The sequence below is a fragment of the Bufo bufo genome, chromosome 8 (assembly GCF_905171765.1).
Source record: "Bufo bufo chromosome 8, aBufBuf1.1, whole genome shotgun sequence".
Lineage (NCBI taxonomy): Eukaryota > Metazoa > Chordata > Amphibia > Anura > Bufonidae > Bufo > Bufo bufo.
The window spans coordinates 178670920-178689913 of record NC_053396.1 but is presented as its reverse complement, the minus strand read 5'-3'; positions in this window follow the sequence as shown (position 1 = coordinate 178689913).

Here is an 18994-nt window from a genome sequence, read left to right as displayed (position 1 = left end):
GGCAGGGTACGTGGCCTCTGAACACTGGGCATTATTCTAGGGCCAAAGGAAATCACAGCACCACGACCACGATGGCCCCTGCGGGGTGGCCTGCCTCTGCCTGTCATTTTTTTTTAGATTAGTGGTACTATGCGTGCAAGGTACTGTGCCACCCAATATGAGTGGTGGGCAGTGGGCACAGTTGTACAGTCTGTGGGCCTGACACACACTGGCAGGCAACTGCAATTAAATTACAGAGAAAAAATTAAATGACTTTTTTATCTGCAAGGTACTGTGCCACCCGATATGAGTGGTGGGCACTGGCAGTGGGCACAGTACAGTTAGTGGGCCTGACACACACTGGCAGGCAACTGCAATTATATTAAAGGGTAAAAATTTAATGACTTTTTTATCTCAAGGTACTGTGCCACCCGATATGAGTGGTGTGCACCCAGTACAGTCTGTGGGCCTGTGGCCTCTCACACACGGGCAGGCAACTGCAATATATACAGTATATATAAAATAAAAAAAAAGCAGACTGATGTACCAGCCCTAAAAAGGGTTTTTTGGGGTGCTGTCAGGACGCTGTCCTTACAGCAGATGAGTCTTTGAGGACTGAAGTGGACACAACACTGGCAGCAGCAGCAGCACTCTCCCTGCTCTAACTAACACTGCAGCTTCAGAATGAATCTAAGATGGATGCTGTCCTTGCTTTTTGATAGGAGGTGGGAGGGTCTGGGAGGGGGGGTATGCTGATTGGCTGGAATGTGTCGGGACATCTCTACTCCTAAAGTCAAAGATATTGCAGCCTTCTCATTGGCCCACAAGCTACAAGCAGGGAGGGATCATGTGTACTCATAAAAAAAAAATCTTGAATATTCGTGATCGACACAAGTGATCGTGCTAAAATAATCATTAGTCCGCATATAGTACGACGATTACTCCAATGAAAGGCACTAAACAAGCCAATCTACTTGGTGCTCCATTACTGGGGACTCTAAAGGTGGCCATAGGCTACTGTCTGTGATCTGAGATAACGTAGATCACCGACATTTAACCCTTCAGATGCTGTGTTCAATTAATTGTGACCAGTGTTGTGTGAAGTGAAGCATCCAAAGTGGAATTAAGTTTAGGAAAAATTCAATTCTCCACAAATTCAAATTACCTCGCGCTTTCTGGTAACGAATAGTTTTTTTTCCCTAAAATGGCAGCTACACGTGTTACAAAGTGAAAGTAAGAAGCAAAGTTACAAAGTGAAAGAATGCAAGATCACCCAGACAGCCAATCAGCAGCTAGCCAGCCCCTGTGATTTCACAGCCCTACAAAAGCCTCGTCCCATGCGGTATCAGCCATTTCACTGTGAGCCGAGCATAGGGGGAGACGTGAAAAACGCTAGGGACAATGTTCAAGGAGCCTTTAATTGTGGATTATTGGCTAGGGACAGTGTAGGAAGATCGTACAGAAAGTTTTTACACACTGTAGGGAGGTCATAGGATGAGCATAGGGAGACTGCAGGGACAGTGCAGGCTATGTAATCAGAAGCTGAAGGGATCCATAGAAGACAGCCCTCATTGCGTCAATCATTGTGTAGGGCACAGAGCTATCTAATAGAACAGTGTCCACCTTGTTTAATAGGTAAGCAATTACATTAGGACTTGGTTCTTAACCACTCAAGGACCACAGGTTTATACCCCCCTAAAGACCAGGCCCTTTTTTACAAATCGGCACTCCACAACTTTAGCGGTTTATTGCTCGGTCATGCAACTTACCACCCAAATGAATTTTACCTCCTTTTCTTCTCACTAATAGAGCTTTCATTTGGTGGTATTTCATTGCTGCTGACATTTTTACTTTTTTTGTTATTAATCGAAATTTAACGATTTTTTGGCAAAAAAATGACATTTTTCACTTTCAGTTGCAAAATTTTGCAAAAAAAACGACATCCATATATACATTTTTCTCTAAATTTATTGTTATACATGTCTTTGATAAAAAAAACAATGTTTGGGTAAAAAAAAAAATGGTTTGGGTAAAAGTTATAGCGTTTACAAACTATGGTACAAAAATGTGAATTTCCACTTTTTGAAGCAGCTCTGACTTTCTGAGCACCTGTCATGTTTCCTGAGGTTCTACAATGGCCAGACAGTACAAACACCCCACAAATGACCCCATTTCGGAAAGTAGACACCCTAAGGTATTCGCTGATGGGCATAGTGAGTTCATAGAACTTTTATTTTTTGTCACAAGTTAGTGGAAAATGATGATTTTTATTTATTTTTATTTTTTTCTTACAAAGTCTCATATTCCACTAACTTGTGACAAAAAATAAAAACTTCTATGAACTCACTATGCCCATCAGCGAATACCTTGGGGTGTCTTCTTTCCAAAATGGGGTCACTTGTGGGGTAGTTATACTGCCCTGGCATTCTAGGGGCCCAAATGTGTGGTAAGTAGTTTGAAATCAAAATGTGTAAAAAATGACCGGTGAAATCCGAAAGGTGCTCTTTGGAATGTGGGCCCCTTTGCCCACCTAGGATGCAAAAAAGTGCCACACATGTGGTATCGCCGTACTCAGGAGAAGTTGGGAAATGTGTTTTGGGGTGTCATTTTACATATACCCATGCTGGGTGAGAGAAATATCTTGGTCAAATGCCAACTTTGTATAAAAAAATTGGAAAAGTTGTCTTTTGCCAAGATATTTCTCTCACCCAGCATGGGTATATGTAAAATGACACCCCAAAACACATTCCCCAACTTCTCCTGAGTACGGAGATACCACATGTGTGACACTTTTTTGCAGCCTAGGTGGGCAAAGGGGCCCATATTCCAAAGAGCACCTTTCGGATTTCACCGGTCATTTTTTACACATTTTGATTTCAAACTTCTTACCACACATTTGGGCCCCTAGAATGCCAGGGCAGTATAACTACCCCACAAGTGACCCCATTTTGGAAAGAAGACACCCCCAGGTATTGCGTGATGGGCATAGTGAGTTCATGGAAGTTTTTATTTTTTGTCACAAGTTAGTGGAATATGAGACTTTGTAAGGGAAAAAAAATAAAATAAAAATCATCATTTTCCGCTAACTTGTGACAAAAAATATAAAATTCTAGGAACTCGCCATGCCCCTCACGGAATACCTTGGGGTGTCTTCTTTCCAAAATGGGGTCACTTGTGGGGTAGTTATACTGCCCTGGCATTTTCCAGGGGCCCTAATGTGTGGTAAGTAGGTAAATGACCTGTGAAATCCTAAAGGTGCTCTTTGGAATGTGGGCCCCTTTGCCCACCTAGGCTGCAAAAAAGTGTCACACATGTGGTATCGCCGTATTCAGGAGAAGTTGGGCAATGTGTTTTGGGGTGTCTTTTTACATATACTCATGCTGGGTGAGAGAAATATCTCGGCAAAAGACAACTTTTCCCATTTTTTTATACAAAGTTGGCATTTGACCAAGATATTTATCTCACCCAGCATGGGTATATGTAAAATGACACCCCAAAACACATTGCCCAACTTCTCCTGAGTACGGCAATACCAGATGTGTGACACTTTTTTGCAGCCTAGATGCGCAAAGGGGCCCACATTCCTTTTATGAGGGCATTTTTTGACATTTGGATCCCAGACTTCTTCTCACGCTTTAGGGCCCCTAAAATGCCAGGGCAGTATAAATACCCCACATGTGACCCCATTTTGGAAAGAAGACACCCCAAGGTATTCAATGAGGGGCATGGCGAGTTCATAGAGTTTTTTTTTTTTTGGCACAAGTTAGCGGAAATTGATTTTATTTATTTTTTCTCACAAAGTCTCCCTTTCCGCTAACTTGGGACAAAAATTTCAATCTTTCATGGACTCAATATGCCCCTCACGGAATACCTGGGGGTGTCCTCTTTCCGAAATGGGGTCACATGTAGGGTATTTATACTGCCCTGGCATTCTAGGGGCCCTAAAGCGTGAGAAGAAGTCTGGAATATAAATGTGAGGGGTATGGTGAGTTCATGTGAGATTAAATTTTTTCACACAAGTTAGTGGAATATGAGACTTTGTAAGAAAGAAATTATAATTTCCGCTAACTTGGGCCAAAAAAATGTCTGAATGGAGCCTTACAGGGGGGTGATCAATGACAGGGGGGTGATCAATGACAGGGGGGGTGATCAATGACAGGGGGGTGATCAATGACAGGGGGGTGATCAATGACAGGGGGGTGATCAGGGAGTCTATATGGGGTGATCACCCCCCTGTCATTGATCACCCCCCTATAAGGCTCCATTCAGATGTCCGTATGTGTTTTGCGGATCCGATCCATGTATTCGTGGATCCGTAAAAATCATACGGACATCTGAATGCAGCCTGACAGGGGGGGGGTGATCAATGACAGGGGGGGTGATCAATGACAGGGGGGTGATCAGGAAGTCTATATGGGGTGATCACCCCCCCTGGAAGGCTCCAGGGAGACGCCTGTATGTGTTTTGCGGATCCGATCCATCTATCAGTGGATCCGTAAAAATCATGCGGACGTCTGAATGGAGCTTTACAGGGGGGTGATCAATGACAGGGGGGTAATCAATGACAGGGGGGTGATCAGGGAGTCTATATGGGGTGATCACCACAGTCATTGATCACGCCCCTGTAAGGCTCCATTCAGACGTCCGTATGCGTTTTGCGGATCCGATCCATCTATCAGTGGATCCGTAAAAATCATGCGGACGTCTGAATGGAGTTTTACAGGGGGGTAATCAATGACAGGGGGGTGATCAGGGAGTCTATATGGGGTGATCACCACAGTCATTGATCACGCCCCTGTAAGGCTCCATTCAGACGTCTGTATGCGTTTTGCGGATCCGATCCATCCATCAGTGGATCCGTAAAAATCATGCGGACGTCTGAATGGAGCTTTACAGGGGGGTGATCAATGACAGGAGGGGTAATCAATGACAGGGGGGTGATCAGGGAGTCTATATGGGGTGATCACCACAGTCATTGATCACGCCCCTGTAAGGCTCCATTCAGACGTCTGTATGCGTTTTGCGGATCCGATCCATCTATCAGTGGATCCGTAAAAATCATGCGGACGTCTGAATGGAGCTTTACAGGGGGGTGATTAATGACAGGGGGGTAATCAATGACAGGGGGGTGATCAGGGAGTCTATATGGGGTGATTACCACAGTCATTGATCACGCCCCTGTAAGGCTCCATTCAGACGTCCGTATGCGTTTTGCGGATCCGATCCATCTATCAGTGGATCCGTAAAAATCATGCGGACATCTGAATGGAGCTTTACAGGGGGGTGATCAATGACAGGGGGGTAATCAATGACAGGGGGTGATCAGGGAGTCTATATGGGGTGATCAGGGGCTAATAAGGGGTTAATAAGTGACGGGGGGGGTGTAGTGTAGTGTAGTGGTGTTTGGTGCTACTTTACTGAGCTACCTGTGTCCTCTGGTGGTCGATCCAAACAAAAGGGACCACCAGAGGACCAGGTAGCAGGTATATTAGACGCTGTTATCAAAACAGCGTCTAATATACCTGTTAGGGGTTAAAAAAAATCACATCTCCAGCCTGCCAGCGAACGATCGCCGCTGGCAGGCTGGAGATCCACTCTCTTACCTTCCGTTCCTGTGAGCACGCGCGCCTGTGTGCGCGTGTTCACAGGAAATCTCGGCTCACGCGAGATGACGCCAATCGGCGTTAGCGTAGCCTGGGGGAGCCGCCGCGATGACGCCTTTCGGCGTTACAGTTGCGGCAACTGGTTAAATTAGGGTGAATAAGCAGTCTAATACTGCTGTTATTGGTGTGTCCACCTTGTTAAATAGATAAGCAATTCTATTAGACCTTGATTCTCAAATTAGGGTGCATAAGTTGTCTATTTTTACAGTTATTGTGGTGTCATCTTGTTAAATACTGTAAATAAGCAATTTAATTAGGCCTTGATTCTCAAATAGGTAATCTATCAATCTATGTGGAAACAGCAGACGATGTAAAATGAGACAGCTCTTTCCCACCTTATTAGAATCTTGGGCTACTGCACGGTTAAGTCCTTTATACCTGAGTTCACACTTCAGCAGGGGTGCACCATCAGAGGTGGTCAAATGGGTCTGGACCCCCCTTGAAGCAGTCAGAATTATTTTTTTTTCCAGTTAGGGCCGTACTGCCAATTGGGTGAGGCAATCGCGTGGCCCTGGCTCTTAGTGGAGGCGGTGGCAGCGGCAGGGCAGTAGGAGATGAGCACTTCCATTGTGGAAGCGCTCATCTCTATATTCATCTGTATCGCCATCCTCATTGTGCCAAGTAAAAAAATAAAAATAACACTAATACTTACCTCCATGCGGCTGTCAGTGATGCAATGCAGGCCTCTTCTGGCCTGTGTCCCGCACTGTATGCTGCGCAGATCAGATGACGGGATGATAATGATGTCATTGTGCCGCCTCAGCTGGCCTCTAGTGCCTGCAGCCTATCAGTAGAATGGGCAAGGGTGACGCCTCTCCCCTACCCCCACCGCAGCATCCATCTACAGTTGCAAGAAAAAGTATGTGAACCCTTTGGAACTATATGAATTTCTGCACAAATTGGTCATAAAATGTGATCTGATCTTCATCTAAGTCACAACAATAGACAATCACAGTCTGCTTAAACTAATAACACACAAAGAATTAAATGTTACCATGTTTTTATTGAACACACCATGTAAATATTCACAGTGCAGGTGGAAAAAGTATGTGAACCCCTAGACTAATGACATCTCCAAGAGCTAATTGGAGTAAGATGTCAGCCAACTGGAGTCCAATCAATGAGATGAGATTGGAGGTGTTGGTTACAGCTGCCCTGCCCTATAAAAAACACAAACCAGTTCTGGGTTTGCTTTTCACAAGAAGCATTGCCTGATGTGAATAATGCCTCGCACAAAAGAGCTCTCAGAAGACCTACGATTAAGAATTGTTGACTTGTATAAAGCTGGAAAGGGTTATAAAAGTATCTCCAAAAGCCTTGCTGTTCATCAGTCCACGGTAAGACAAATTGTCTATAAATGGAGAAAGTTCAGCACTGCTGCTACTCTCCCTAGGAGTGGCCATCCTGTAAAGATGACTGCAAGAGCACAGCGCAGACTGCTCAATGAGGTTAAGAAGAATCCTAGAGTGTCAGCTAAAGACTTACAAAAGTCTCTGGAATATGCTAACATCCCTGTTATCGAATCTACGATACGTAAAACACTAAACAAGAATGTATTTCATGGGAGGATACCACAGAGGAAGCCACTGCTGTCCAAAAAATACATTGCTGCACCTTTACAGTTTGCACAAGAGCACCTGGATGTTCCACAGCAGTACTGGCAACATATTCTGTGGACAGATGAAACCAAAGTTGAGTTGTTTGGAAGAAACACACAACACTATGTGTGGAGAAAAAGAGGCACAGCACACCAACATCAAAACCTCATCCCAACTGTGAAGTATGGTGGAGGGGGCATCATGGTTTGGGGCTGCTTTGCTGTGTCAGGGCCTAGACGAATTGCTATCATCGAAGGAAAAATGAATTCCCAGTTTATCAAGACATTTTGCAGGAGAACTTAAAGGGCTTCTGTCAGCCCACTAAACCGTTTTTTTTTTTTTTTGTTTAATAATAATCCCTACACTGCGATCTCTGCATACATAAGTAAAATAATAATTTTCGTTCAGTAGAATTTGATAAAACGCTATTTTTATAATATGTAAATTACCTTGCTACCAGCAAGTAGGGCGGCTACTTGCTGGTAGCAGCCGCATCCTCCAATCCTAATGACGCCCCCTCCGCATTGTGATTGACAGGGCCAGGAAACGGAATCGTTCTCTGCTGGCCCTGCCTGTTTTCATTCAATATCTGGCGCCTGCGCCGCGGCCGTACCTGTCTTCAATCTGCGCAGGTGCACTGAGAGGCAGCCACTCACTCGGCCGCTCGCTCCTCAATGCGCCTGCGCCGGGTGTAGATGTGACGTCATCGGCGCAGGCGCATTGAGGATGGAGCGGCCGAGTGAGTGGCCGCTTCTCAGTGCGCCTGCGCAGATTGAAGATAGGTACGGCCGCGGCGCAGGCGCCAGATATTGAATGCTAACAAGCAGGGCTAGCAGAGAACGATTCCGTTCCCTGGCCCTGTCAATCACAATGCGGAGGGGGCGTCATTAGGATCGGAGGATGCGGCTGCTACCAGCAAGTAGCCGCCCTACTTGCTGGTAGCAAGGTAATTTACATATTATAAAAATAGCGTTTTATCTAATTCTACTGAACGAAAATTATTATTTTACTTATGTATGCAGAGATCGCAGTGTAGGGATTATTATTAAAAAAAAAATAATAAAAAGGTTTAGTGGGCTGACAGAAGCCCTTTAAGGCCATCTGTCCACCAGCTGAAGCTCAACAGAAGATGGGTGTTGCAACAGGACAACGACCCAAAGCATAGAAGTAAATCAACAACAGAAGAAAATACGCCTTCTGGAGCGGCCCAGTCAGAGTCCTGACCTTAACCCGATTGAGATGCTGTGGCATGACCTCAAGAAAGCGATTCACACCAGACATCCCAAGAATATTGCTGAACTGAAACAGTTCTGTAAAGAGGAATGGTCAAGAATTACTCCTGACCGTTGTGCACGTTTGATCTGCAACTACAGGAAATGTTTGGTTGAAGTTATTGCTGCCAAAGGAGGTTCAACCAGTTATTAAATCCAAGGGTTCACATACTTTTTCCACCTGCACTGTAAATGTTTACATGGTGTGTTCAATAAAAACATGGTAACATTTAATTCTTTGTGTGTTATTAGTTTAAGCAGACTGTGATTGTCTATTGTTGTGACTTAGATGAAGATCAGATCACATTTTATGACCAATTTGTGCAGAAATCCATATAATTACAAAGGGTTCACATACTTTTTCTTTCAACTGTAGATGGATGCTGCGGTAGGGGTAGCGGAGAGGCGTCACCCTTGCCCATTCTACTGATAGGCTGCAGGCACTAGAGGCCAGCTGAGGCGGCACAATGACATCATTATCATCCCGTCATCTGATCTGCGCAGCATACAGTGCGGGACACAGGCCAGAAGAGGCCTGCATTGCATCGCTGACAGCCGCATGGAGGTAAGTATTAGTGTTATTTTTATTTTTTTACTTGGCACAATGCAGGAGAGGAGAACTATGGGTGCATCCAGGGGCAGTAAGAAGGGGCATTTTTTACTGGCACATTATAGGGGACACTATGGAAAAGGGGGAGAGGAGCACTATGGGGGCATCTGCTGGGGGCACTAAGAAGAGGCATTTTTTTTACTGGCATATTAATGGGACACGTTATGGGGGGTACTATGGGGAAGGATGAGCACTATGGGGTCATCTACCGGGGACACTATATCGGAGCATTTTATGCTGGCACATTATGGGGCACTATGAGGAAGGGGGAGAGGAGCACTATGGGGGAATTTACTGGGCGAGCTATATAGGGATATTTTATACTGACATACATTATAGGGGCACTATGGGCACATTAGCTCAACTGCGGGCACTAAAGGGGTATTTTTTGTACTGGCACACAGAACAGAGGCATTTTTGTACTAGTTCACATAATTAGGGGGAATTTTTTGCACTGGCACACAGTGCACTGGGGAAGATAAGGAACGAAAAAGTCTACATCAAAGGTGACATCACTGGATGTAAGAGGTATGTGGTGCTGTGTAGGAGAGGAGATGCTCTGGATCCTCCCCCACTCATTTGCAGAAGGAGGATTCAGAGCTGGGCAGCTATAAGCTTGGTGGTGGCTTCAAATGAGGCAGGGAGGCTTAGAGACTACGGTCGACGGGGGCATCCGGCCATGGGCGGGTGGCGGATGGTGAGGTGGACCAGGCAGTGCAGTCAGGGCAGGCCCTCCCCTCTCTGTATGATGTGTAGAGCCGGGCTCATCCACCCGGCCCTACAAACCTTAAATATCACGCAGCTCTTCCTCCACTCCTCTTTTGCGCCTTCAGGACTAGGAGGGAGATAATGAAGCTGCAACAGCTCCTGCCATGGGGCCACGTGGTGGGCAGTTTGTAAAATAGAAATGGATGGTGATTCCTGTCACAGGGAGGGAAAAAGAATAGTTTGAGTACAGGAGCTTTATGTTGAGGCCCTGACTGTTGAGTACAGTGTGTCTATGTAGGATGAGGGTGAGACTCTTACCTTCATCCTCAAAAATATAATTTCAGCTGTATGGTGTTCTTTGGGAGTGGCCTAATATATGGGGGAGTGGCATATAACAATGAGTGGAGCCTAAAATTTTGTGCAGCGCGTGCGAGCGGACCCCTCCAGACAAAATTTCTGGGTGCTACCCTGGCACTTCAGTTATTTGGTCAGTTTATTCCAGCAGTTACTGCATGGTGAGCCAAAATCAGCAGCCAATCCTACTCTCAGATAAGATATCATGAAAAGATCTGCACCTGTTCTGTGTTTTTGGCCCGTAACTGACAAAATAAGTGTAAGCTCTTTCACAGGGGCGTCACGGATTTGGGCCGGATAGGATGCGGGTGCGTCACGGGAAAATGCGCAATTTTTCAGCGCGAGTGCAAAGCATTTTAATGCGTTTTGCAGACGCGTGAGAAAAATCTGCATGTTTGGTATCTAAACCTGAACCCAGACTTCTTCACAGAAGTTCAGGTTTGGGTTCGGTGTTGTGTAGATTTTATTATTTTCCCTTATAACATGGTTATAAGGGAAAATAATAGCATTCTTAATACAAAATGCTTAGTAAAATAGGGATGGAGGGGTTAAAAAAAAAATATATATTTAACTCACCTCATCCACTTGTTCGCGCAGCCTGGCTTCTCTTCTTTCTTCTTCTTTGAGGAAAAGGACCTGTGGTGACGTCACTGCGCTCTTCACATGGTCCGTCACATGGTCCATCACAATTTTTTTAATCATTAAAACACAAGAAAAACTACATACAGTAAATGTGGTATTGCTAAAATCATACTGACCTGAACAATGAAGTTTACAGGTCAGTTTTACCGCATAGGGAACGCTGTAAAAATGTAACCCATAAAAATATGGCGGAATTGCGTTTTTTTCACCCCATTTGGAATATTTTTACAGCTTCCCACTACATACATCGTATGCATTATTAAATGATGCTATTAGAAATTAAAACGTGTCCTGGAAAAAAAAAGCCCTCATACGGCTGCATGAATGGAAAAATAAAAAAATTATGGCTCAAGGAAGAAAGGGAGACCAAATAAAAAGGCAAAAAAAAGAAAATTGCCCTGGGGCTGAAATGGTTAAATGTAGTAGACAGCAGTGCTCAGTGCACTAAATACGACAGGCCATCACTGAATGCCATATGGGAAAAAAGTCCGTATTGTGGTGCACGTCTTTTTCCATTCGTAGCTACAGTACTAGTGTTTAGTGAAGCAACGCATCTGTAACACCCCAGAGTTGTGTTACGACACTCTTCTACCCCGCTACTATGTCCTAAGAGCCTTAACCTTGTCATCTGATATGATTTTACATTATGTCATTCACAAATGTGCATAAACCATGTTAAATACAATTATTGTTATAATTTTCCATGTTCACCAGCAGGTGGCAGCAATGGATTGATAAGGAGTTTGCTACAGTTTAGTATTTCTTAGCTGGAATGGTTCATTCCAGCTTAGCTCCCCCTCTGTGGGGGTGTGGACTATTCCCACAGCCTACACCCTGGGTGGAGAAGGAAGTTAGTGAGGAGTGTAGCCCACCCCCTGCTAGGGGTAGGGTGTGTGTGTTAGGAGCTCCCTGAACCATGCCAGGATCTTAGAAGCAGTAATGGATGTGGCGCACAGTATTCACTAGAACCAAAATGAGGGGCTCTCCGAAAAGAGGACCCTATCCTCAAGAGGTCAGATACGTATAGCAGAGAGGAATCTGGGCACTCTCAAGATAATCAGACCATAAAGAATTTATTACTACACAAATCGATTAAAATACAAATTAATAAAATACAAATTTATGAAAACTCTGCTACCCATACACGTCCTAATGGTTGCTCCTAAAAGACAGGAATATAAATACCAACAAAAAAAATCCTAAAATACCCTTAAAATATGGGGATAAAGTAGCCACAAGTAACAAAATATCGCTACAAATGAAACAATACTGTCAATGAGGTAAATGGGTTACACTTGATATATAGTCCCAAACGTAATTGATACTTTCAAAAATATGCTGGAAAAAATCTATAAATGTTCCTGGGTGTAGTATCACAAACTGTATCCTGTAAGCCAAATGAAAATAGTGTGTACATACACACAGAGAGATAGCGGCGTCCCGCTATATGCTATCACCAGCGGCGTCCCACTGGGGAAAACTTTCTCATGCTCCTTGTGAGTGTGACAGCCTGCCGGAAGAATTAGGATGGTCTTACCGTGTAAGTAAATGTCCCAAAGGTGCTCGGCACGGTGGTCCTGTGTTTGTCAGGCCAATACTCACGAGCGTCTCTCGTCTCCGTTCTCCCGCGATGGTGGTTTGTTTGCCACGTGCAGCTAGACTCCGGCTCATATGGTTAGTCTTACGCTGTATGATTCAACTTCCCATTCGCGCGGCAGACGGTATTACAATCTACAGCAGGCTGGTCACGGTCACTGGGGTCCTGGCTAGGTCACGGTCACTGGGGTCCTGGCTAAACGCGTTTTGGGGTATCTGATCACTCCTTCCTTAGTAGCTATCGGACCCCTTAGATAATCCTCTCTTTTATAGTCCATGGGCTCCTTCAAAACCCGGCATGGATTTTGGGCAAGTAGATAGTATTTTAGCTTATTTTTGGGCTTCATGATCTTAGGTATTTGTAAAAAGAGGAGTCCTCACCCCATAATAAATAATCACATAGTAAACATTTCTAATACAAGTTGCACCTCATGATAGTCATATGCATATATCTCCCAAAATAGCCTCACCGCAACCTTCTGCATAAAAAACCTCCCATACATCTGTTTATCGATATCCATTACCTCCATATCACTTGAAAACGCATCAGCACCTGTGCGGTACTAATGCAGTTCTGTTGCGTTTTTTCATATCTTCGCCTTAAACTCAATCCCATACCCATTTGGTATTATGTTAGGTAGTAAATTGGAGATATACTAAGGAATAAATACCTTTTATTATACAGAATACTCTAAAAATTCACTCATACCAATTTTTCCCACGGAATGTCCTAGTTATAAATATACATGTATAATACCTAAATCTGAAATTAATCATGGCTAGATAAAATCACTGTATGACAAAGGGACCTATAAAAATACTATAAAAAGTGCTTCATACAACTGGATGGATATTCTTAGAGGATTTCAAATAGGCAATCGGATATAGGTGGAAGCCCACTGTCAAGGGAAAACTCCCCCAATAGAAAATACTGGGTGGAGTTGTGCCATCAGCAGGGGACATCCACCAGACCTACAGGAAGCCAAATAATTCAAATTTCGCATTCAGTCCCCCTGGGAGTAAAGTGTTTAGTTCAAAAATGCATTGGGATTCTAATCTTGACATCTTGCCAATATGATTGCCCCCCCTCCAATCCCTATGGACCTTGTCAATGGCTGCAAATCTAAGTCCTACTGGGTTCTGGTTGTGGGCTATTTTGAAATGGTTGGACAAAGAGTGCGTGTCCAAACCCTTTCTTATATTAGCCACATGCTCCGAAATGCGTTTCTTCAATGTCCTCTTGGTCCTCCCCACATATTGTCTACCACACGGGCACTCTATAATGTAAATCATTTTATCTCCTCTAAAAACTTATCTAGCTGTTCCTTTCCAGATCTCCATATAAAAACACATCATCAATATATCTTTGCCAGAGCACCAGGTTCGCACCTAGATGGGGGGCAATAGTTAGCTCCTCCAAATCCGTCATGAATAAATTTGCGTAACTAGGGGTGAACCTGGTGCCCATGGCTGTACCCTGAGTCTGCAGATAAAAATCCCAGTTAAAATTAAAATAGTTGTGGGACAAAATAAAATCAATACCTTTAATTAAAAACTCTATTTGTTCCTGTACTAGCCTTCCTTCTTTTTCTAATTGGGCCCTAGCTGCATCTGTGCCCTGTCCATGATTAATCACTGTATATAGTGACTGCACATCTAGTGAGCCCATCAGCCACTCATCCTCAAATCGCATATCCTCTATTATACTGATGATTTGGGTGGTGTCTTTGATATACAGGGGCATCTGTTTAACCCTAGGTTGTAGTAACACGTCCATGTAGTGGGAAAGATTACAAGTCAGAGAGTCTATTCCTGATACAATAGGGCGTCCTGGTGGATAAATGGGATCTTTATGTATTTTTGGTATAGTATAAAACATTGGTATCCTAGGGTATTTATTTAATAAAAAATCGAATTCTTCTTTTTTTAGAATGCCACTTATTCATCCTTCCTCACACAAATCCACCAGTTCTCTAAAAAATTGTTGCGTCGGGTCCCCTGTCAACATTTCGTACGTATCTACATCTGACAGTTGCCTAAGGCATTCATCATTGTACTTCTCCACATCCTGTATCACTATATACCCCCCCCTTATCTGCAGGTCAAATAATAATTTTGTTGGCTTTTTGCAGACTTTATAGTGCTGTAATTTCCTCTTTAGTTAAATTTTGACGTGTATATCTTGCTTTCTCCCTCACTCTACGTATGTCATTCTCAACACATTTCTTAAAAGTGGCCATCTCCTCACTCATCTCATTCCTAGGATATTTTGTTGATGGGTTTCTTAAGTCTGTGTGAATATAGTGCTCCAATTGGACCGTAGGATTCATATCTCTAACAATCAAATATTTCCTAAGGCATAACCGTCTCATAAACTTCTCCACTTCTCCGTTTCAAATTTATTTAATTTCACTGTTGGGGCAAATTTTAAACCCTTATTTAACAATAGGCTTTCAGTATCTGATAAAATATGAGAACTTAGGTTTGTGATGGAATCATTTTAAACCTGAGGAATTACTGTCTCTGATAATATTTTCTTCCTTCCTCCCCTTCTTGTCTTCCCCTTTCTTCCTCGTGTCGTCTCACCCTGGGTGCCTGTCTCTGATTGTATTGATTGTGATATTGATTGTGCTGTCTTCCTGTTGAATGTGTCCTGTGTTCTTGTTCTAAAATCTGCGGTCTGTTCCTCACATTGTATGGGTGATCTATTGAAGTTAAGTGTGTTTCATTTGTAGCGATATTTTGTTACTTGTGGCTACTTGTTTTCGATTTTATATCTATCCCCATATTTTAAGGGTATTTTAGGATTTTTCTTGTTGGTATTTATATTCCTGTCTTTTAGGAGCATCCATTAGGACGTGTATGGTAGCGGAGTTTTCATGAATTTGTATTTTATTAATTAGTATTTTAATCTATTTGTGTAGTAATAAATTACAAACCGGATTCCAAAAAAGTTGGGACACTAAACAAATTGTGAATAAAAACTGAATGCAATGATGTGGAGATGGCAAATGTCAATATTTTATTTGTAATAGAACGTAGATGACAGATCAAACGTTTAATCCGAGTAAATGTATCATTTTAAAGGAAAAATACGTTGATTCAAAATTTCACGGTGTCAACAAATCCCAAAAAAGTTGGGACAAGTAGCAATAAGAGGCTGGAAAAAGTAAATTTGAGCATAACGAAGAGCTGGAAGACCAATTAACACTAATTAGGTCAATTGGCAACATGATTGGGTATAAAAAGAGCTTCTCAGAGTGGCAGTGTCTCTCAGAAGCCAAGATGGGTAGAGGATCACCAATTCCCACAATGTTGCGCAGAAAGATAGTGGAGCAATATCAGAAAGGTGTTACCCAGCGAAAAATTGCAAAGACTTTGCATCTATCATCATCAACTGTGCATAACATCAGCCGAAGATTCAGAGAATCTGGAACAATCTCTGTGCGTAAGGGTCAAGGCCGTAAAACCATACTGGATGCCCGTGATCTCCGGGCCCTTAAACGACACTGCACCACAAACAGGAATGCTACTGTAAAGGAAATCACAGAATGGGCTGAGGAATACTTCCAGAAACCATTGTCAGTGAACACAATCCACCGTGCCATCCGCCGTTGCCAGCTGAAACTCTACAGTGCAAAGAAGAAGCCATTTTTAAGCAAGATCCACAAGCTCAGGCGTTTTCACTGGGCCAGGGATCATTTAAAATGGAGTGTGGCAAAATGGAAGACTGTTCTGTGGTCAGACGAGTCACGATTCAGTGTTCTTTTTGGAAATCTGGGACGCCATGTCATCCGGACCAAAGAGGACAAGGACAACCCAAGTTGTTATCAACGCTCAGTTCAGAAGCCTGCATCTCTGATGGTATGGGGTTGCATGAGTGCGTGTGGCATGGGCAGCTTGCATGTCTGGAAAGGCACCATCAATGCAGAAAAATATATTCAGGTTCTAGAACAACATATGCTCGCATCCAGACGTCATCTCTTTCAGGGAAGACCCTGCATTTTTCAACAAGATAATGCCAGACCACATTCTGCATCAATCACAACATCATGGCTGTGTAGGAGAAGGATCCGGGTACTGAAATGGCCAGTCTGCAGTCCAGATCTTTCACCTATAGAGAACATTTGGCGCATCATAAAGAGGAAGGTGCAACAAAGAAGGCCCAAGACGATTGAACAGTTAGAGGCCTGTATTAGACAAGAATGGGAGAGCATTCCTATTTCTAAACTTGAGAAACTGGTCTCCTCGGTCCCCAGACGTCTGTTGAGTGTTGTAAGAAGAAGGGGAGATGCAACACAGTGGTGAAAATGGCCTTGTCCCAACTTTTTTGGGATTTGTTGACACCATGAAATTCTGATTCAACATATTTTTCCCTTAAAATGGTACATTTTCTCAGTTTAAACTTTTGTTCCGTGATTTATGTTCTATTCTGAATAAAATATTAGAAGTTGGCACCTCCACATCATTGCATTCAGTTTTTATTCACGATTTGTATAGTGTCCCAACTTTTTTGGAATCCGGTTTGTATTTATGGTCTGATTATCTTGAGAGTGCCCAGATTCCTCTCTGCTAAACAAGCCAGGATCTTGTCTCGGCTGAGACATTGATCAAATCCCCAGCCTGAGCCCTGCAGCCTCAGCTGGATGAAGCAAGCAGACAACCTCCAGTTCCAGGAAGAATGCATTCCCTGAGAATATAACTGTGAGTAAAGTCCAGAGACCCAGGAGAAGCCATATTCCTTCTCAGCTAGTCTGTCCCCATAAAGCAGAAGATAGAAAGAAGTGCAGAAGCCAAATTCCTGCCACAGTTTTAGAGCTACTAAGCAGACGTCCTTTCCTGCAAGCTCCAGGTTTATAGAGCAGAAGATTCATTCCTGCCAACCATTGCTGAAAGCCTGCTAGGACCTAAGACCAAAACTGTACCTTGCTTGGATGAAAGTTACCCTTAGTAAAGACAAGTTTGAACTTTACCCAAGGTCTGGACATCAATTTCTGCTGCAAAATTTCTCTATTACTCCTACTATCACTACACTCAATTGATTGCAAGTGAGCCAGGAGCCAGGAGTCCAGCCGTACCCAGGTAGGAGACACCGTTGACACCATTATCATCACTATACAGAGACATTATAGGCAATCACACCACTCTGACATTCCTAACCTGGGACGCGCGTTATAACACCTTGGGAGGGCCCTGTGATAATAGCCTGCGCACGCTGCAATTGGCGTCACGAACAAACTACAGACTATTAACCACCCATATCCTCACCTACTGCATAAGTGGCGTCAGTGTACCCGTTCTTGGTCACTGCAAAAGTGGCGTCACAAACAGTATTGAACTGTGTGCCTAGCACTGCCATAACAGGATCGGATCGAATTGTGTGCCTCAACAGGATCGGATCGAATTGTGTGCCTATCCCTGCCTAATAGGATTGGATTGTGTGCCTATCCCTGCTACAAGGCCTGCAAATTATGCCAAAACCCTAAAAATTTACTTTATTGACTTAATTGCGGTGCCAGAAAGCGCTACACAGTGCGCACCAGCACTCCAAGGCTTAATTCGCCATAATCGTGTAATGGCACCGCTTCTTCATGCCCTTCAGAAGCAGAAAAACTCAAGAACGCCCTCTCAAGGACGCGAAAATGATGTCTACGCCCCCATAGAAGCGGGAACACTCAAGCCTGCCCACCAAGAACTCTGCAATGTGAGCCAAGGGAGTGAAGACTCCTCCTTCTGGACTCCACCTTCATTCCCTGCACTGAGTGAGAGAGGAGACGCAAGAGACATGGCGCTCCCACCACCCAAGTGGGACCAAATGTCAATCCAGGGAGAACCAGTGTACGTGGCTCACCCACCAGAGATCCGGGTCTCCCAGCTTGTGAAGAGAGCTTGCCCCAGCGCTTTTGGAGTGTCCCCGGAGGCTGTGAGTTCCTCAACTGGTGGCGAGACGGCCGATGTTGCTCTAATAAAGATGGCTTCCGTTCCTGCCGCGGATGATGATGTTGCGTCTGAAGTTAGGACCCCGGAGGCTGTGGATCGCTCCGCAGCAGCCGAATCAGTGACCAAGATGGCTGTCACACCCAAGCCCGCCCCCTGCGGAAGACCTTACCTGCCAAGCCATCCAGACACTGGAAGTGTCTGCACCACCAAGTGCTTTGTCATCAACGACCGACGTCCCGGCCCAGGAACCAGCTGCGTCCTCGGAGGACGCCCTTCTGCAGACAGCCATGACCGCCGAAAATGACCAGCATGAGGCACCGGAACCGGCCGCCCGGCCGTGACATCAGGTAGTAGCAGTCCCACTCCCTGAGGCCCCGGTCCGAACCGTAGCTGCCCCTGCACCGTGCTCGGAGGGTCCCGACACTGCCACTAGGCCCAAACAGGTTTCGACCCGCACGCTTGCTGGTGCGGAGGAGGCGGACAGAATTTCCAGTCTGCCGCCCAGAAAAGACCCCCAAGTGAGGAATGTTTAAACCAGAGGTACTGTTGGAGATAACTGCTCATGCCCAGACCTCATGGGAATACAAAACGGCTATAATGGAGTGGGTCAAGCAGGTTCTAGATGACCCCCGG